Source organism: Emydura macquarii, unplaced genomic scaffold (assembly GCF_026122565.2).
Source record: "Emydura macquarii macquarii isolate MOO-44397 ecotype Brisbane River unplaced genomic scaffold, CSIRO-AGI_Emac_v2 contig_1477, whole genome shotgun sequence".
NCBI classification, from domain to species: Eukaryota; Metazoa; Chordata; order Testudines; family Chelidae; genus Emydura; species Emydura macquarii.
The window spans coordinates 18,998,152-19,002,924 of NW_027131614.1; positions in this window are offsets into that span (position 1 = coordinate 18,998,152).

The following is a 4,773-nucleotide window of genomic DNA, read 5'->3' on the forward strand; positions in this document are numbered from 1 at the left end:
TGTCTCCGTTTCACAGGAAATGGGTATCCAGGTCACGCATTAACACAGCTCATACCTTTATGGGCACTCATAGTTAAGAGACTGCAGATTTAATGGGGCATAGAAAGATTGACCTAATCTCGTTAAAGGTAGTCTCTCTATGACAATATTGTATATTATAATCAGGACTGAATAGAAAAAGTTACATTGCCACTGCCTTTCCTTTGTTAGTTCTGCAGACTAATGAAGTATTTACCATTCAATTTTCAGTGCTATTTGGCAACTTTCACAAGAATTAAGACTCTATGAAATGTTGTTGTTAAAGTAAATAACAATTTTATTTTCTGAGGATATTCTCCTTAGTTGCTACAGCTATTCACCGATCAAATATTGAAGATTTGTGGCAATGGAAGTGAGCTTCAAGTAGTCAGTGACTGTTCTATTATCTTTCAGTGAAACACAGTGAAAAAGTGAACATATTCATGTTTTTGGTACATACTTTGGTTGGTTTGGGTTTTTTTCTCCCTACTAGTTACAGGTGTAAACTTGTATGTAGAAGGACCACAGCCTGCGTCAGGATTGGAGCTGTCTCATCACACAGTAAATGCAAATAACATATTTTAGCTATTCATCGCTTCAAGGGGAAAATAAGCTATTGTAGCTTTTTGCAGGGTGCAGCCTACTCTACCCCCTTGTACTGAGTCAGCTCTATTGGTTGACATGTTGAGGAAGAAAACCCAAAGCTCTGCCCCTATCCCACTTGCTCTGCTTCTCTCACCAATTTCTCATGGGTTAGAGTAGTGGCCTCAAAACGTTCACTCACCACCAGCACCTGCACTCATAAGGTGGGGTGAAGGGCCTCATTTCCTCTTACTTCCCTGTATGGATGAGTAAGGACAAATGACAACCTTGTCCTAACTTATTATATATATATAAAAATATCTGTGTCTATAAATCCTTCAGTACACAAAGATGCTATTCTGATTGCTTCCTATACATTCCTATATTCTGGAAGTTTCCTATACAATCTGTTCTAATGAACAATTACATCTCATCTCTCTGGATAGGAATGTCCCACTCTGTACCACCCACTCATACCTCAGAGGGAGATGTTAGAAGCAGAAGTGAAAGTGCTGAAATCGTCACATTTGTCGCAGCCAATAGTTTTGTGTCAAGTGACTCCCTGCAGTTAATGTTTAGGATTTTTATTAATGTAGCATCCTAAAAATCATGATTAAATTGAGATGCTGTGACAGCTGATTTGAATATTACATTCAAAAAATCAAAGCCTGATTGAATACAACACTAAGGGTATTTCTACGCTGCAATTAAAAACCTATGGCTGGCCCATGACAGTTGATGTGGGCTTCCATGGCTCAGGCTACAGGGCTGTTTGACTGTGGTGTAGATGTTCAAGCTCATGCTGGAGCCTGGGTTCTAGGACCCTGTAAAGTGGGAGGGTCCCAGAGCTCAGGCTGCAGCCTGGGCCCAAACTTCTACACCGCAATTAAACAAGCCCGAGTCAGCTGACACAGTCTAGCCATGGGTGTCTAACTGCAGTGTAGACATACCACTGGGTGCTTGAAAGGTTTTTTTAATGTTTCCTTACAAAGGAACACAAAATAGATGGTGAGCTTTGAATTGCACAAACTTAGAGAAAACAAGAGTGACGTTTCTCATAGCAATCTTAACTTTGTTTTCTTGTTTGAGTTCATTAGTCTTTCACTTCCATTCTGATACTATGCACAGACAGTAATTCGCAATGTTATGTCTGTGTAGTTAAGGCAGTGTGTGATGGGCCACCTGTCCCTTACTGGCCAGGAAAGGGTCAAGAGGGCCCTTGGAGAGGCAGCGTGAGAGGCAGCCAATAGGAAGGAGCTGCATGGCAGCTAATCAGGGCCCAGGAGGCCAGTATGTAAGGGAGCTGCAGTGCGGAGGAAGGATAGTGCCTTCCAGGAGCTTGAAGGGGGAGGACTGTCAGCACCCTGGACAGAGCACTGGCTGGCTGCTGGGACTCAGTGAAGCCAAAGGCCCTGAAGCAAGGGGGAAGAAGGTACTTGGGCTGTGGGGAAGTGTCCCAGGGAAATCTACAGCGATGTTGTGTGGGAGACGCAGTAGAAGGCAGCCGTGAAAGGTTGCCACACACATAGGGTCCCTATGCTGGGACCCAGAATAGTGGGTGGGCCTGGGTCCCCTCTGCACCCCCAATTGCAATAGGACTAGTGGCAGGACTGCAGTGGCCACAGCAGGAAGTGGCTACAATGGACTGCAGAATCCCCCAGAAGCGGGAGGGGGTTATGGATTGTGAATTGACCGGAGAGCCGAGTCACAAGAAGGAGGGTCTGGTAGAGACAGGACTGAGTGCGAGACACCACGGAGAGGGGATGTCTGCCTGGCTGAGAGCTGATTCCCCAGATAGCCAGCAGGAAGCGCCAAGGCAGGGAGACGGCCTGTGTCACACAGTATTTCCCCAAAATGTGGGCATGTCCAAGGAAGACAATAAAGCACTAGTGAGTGGTTCATACAGACCTTTCGAATGTTCTTCAGAGTCCGTGCTTTCATTTAAAACAAAAGTAAGTCTCTAACTATTATACTGAAAAGAAAACTTTTGAAATCTGGAGTGCAGCCAAAGGAAAGATGTCTGTCCAGGTTTGCAGAGACCTTGAAACAATAACTCTGAAGTGCGAACTGCTCCTTTTATTTCAATGGGTGCTAATTCAAATGTTACTAATGATACTTTAAATGTCAACGTTGCTAAAGATTTCAGTGTTTATTAAAATATGAAAAAAGAGGAAGTAACATAAGGTGAAGATCTACCCCAGCGTTTCTAAAGTGGGGGAATGGACATGAAGGGCTAGTTCAGGAGGGTTATGCAGAAGATAAATAAAACTAAAATTGGTTGGCCTTTAATAATACAGGATGCAGCTGCAAAGGGCATAATAGGTTTCATTTGCCTGAAGGGGGAATTTAACTTTCAAAAGTTAGGGAAACATAGATCAAAGGTGTAGGGTATTGATCCCTTGTGTATGCTGATGACACAGCCCAATGGGTTTTTTGTTTTTTTAATAAGCATAAAAAGGCAGAATTTATGTTGTGGGAATCTTTATTTTTTTTTAATTGCTGAATTTTTTAGTATAATCTCAAACAACGTTACATTAACTTTTTTTGTATAATCTTCTTGTAAGGCAAGAGGTACCAAACAGTTTAAATGAACGTTTCAAACAATAAGCATTGTAGAGAGCCTAGTGTAATATTTTCACAATAGCATCACTACCACCATTAAAAATAATAAGATGAAAATCTTTATTCTCAACAGCTCTGGACAGCAAGTTTTTCTATTTAAACAGTTGAAAGGATAATGCTTCAACGAGGGGGTGGGACAATTAATGCATCTAGGAATGATTGTGTAGATCATAGTGGTTGTGAGACAGAAGACTGCTTAGAGCTATGAAGAACTGATTTCCTCACAGAGCTAATGGAGAGGAGATGAGGTTGTGCTTTTCTCAGTCTGTGTTGCTGAATAGGAAAGTTGTTGCATTCTGAACAAACTGGAGTGTTTTCATGGTCACTGGCTCCATGGCACAATATACTGTGCAATTACTAAAAAGTGCAAGACAAGAACAAGGGCAACAGATCACCTGAACAGGTGAGTGAATAGCAATAAACACTGTTGAACATTGTGTAATGCTATGCTATGTCCTTTGCTTTCATTACTGCTGATCACTATAGCATGTCAGTAGTGTTCCATATTTTCAGTTTTTATTTATAAAAATAAATAAATAATGAGGAAAAATTTAAAAGCTGGGGGTGGGGAAGAGAAACAAAGAATATTTTGTCTCTCTCTGAGCTAGCTGCAAAGTGTGTCTTGACTGTTCCAAAAAGCCAGCACATCCAGTTTTCACAAATTTATGTAAGTAGTAAATTTCCCTTTCAAATTTGAAATTTCATATTTAGTGGCAAATGGTTGAAACACTCTGGCATAACAGTCATAGTCTGCTGCACAATTCACCTTGAGGAAGGTGTGCAACACTTGGATGACATTTTTAAAAAGAATCTTCAGGACCAAACACCTTCGGGGTTCAGATTATGGGCCACAGTCATCTCCCATTTCTTGTTGAGTGTTTGTGTTGAAGGTTTTGAATGTGTTTTGGTTTTCTTGTGTTCCAAGGTGGGAAGGATTTCCAGAAATAGCTGGGTTTCCTCACCATATGTTTCTCCCGCAGCTTTTGTGCTCAGTTCACTTGAGATTTTGGTTGTCAGGATCCAGTAAACATTTGTATTGGCAAACATGTTGGCAGTATTCAGAGAAAGCTCCAGCATTTTCTGTGTGTCAGAGTGATTCCAAGTTTTCAACAATGAACATTACCTTGGTGCACAGAATCTGGTGGTCATTCTGGTTATTTGCCTGTCTCTCTTTAGAGTTTCTGCTTTAGAACCAACAAACTGAGGATGATCTAGGAGATAACACATGGACTGTGCTAGTGTGACATGATAGGCACTAAAATACTGTACAAGGTCATCCACCGATGTGGCTCTGAACTTGCCTCACACTGTGTAAAACAAAGCCTTCGCATGCTTGAAAACAGCCCCAAATCCAATGATGCAAGATTTCACATCTTTCATTTCTTCTGTAGCAGTAGCTGCTGATAGTGCAATGTGAATCAGATGAGCAGGACAGGTAATATATAGCAGCTTCAGTTTCTAGTTGAGTTTAATCTCCCATGCAAATTTAGCCACAAAGGAAGCAGAATCTGTGTTAATTGTGGCCACAGTTTCCCAAGTTAGTTAATACAT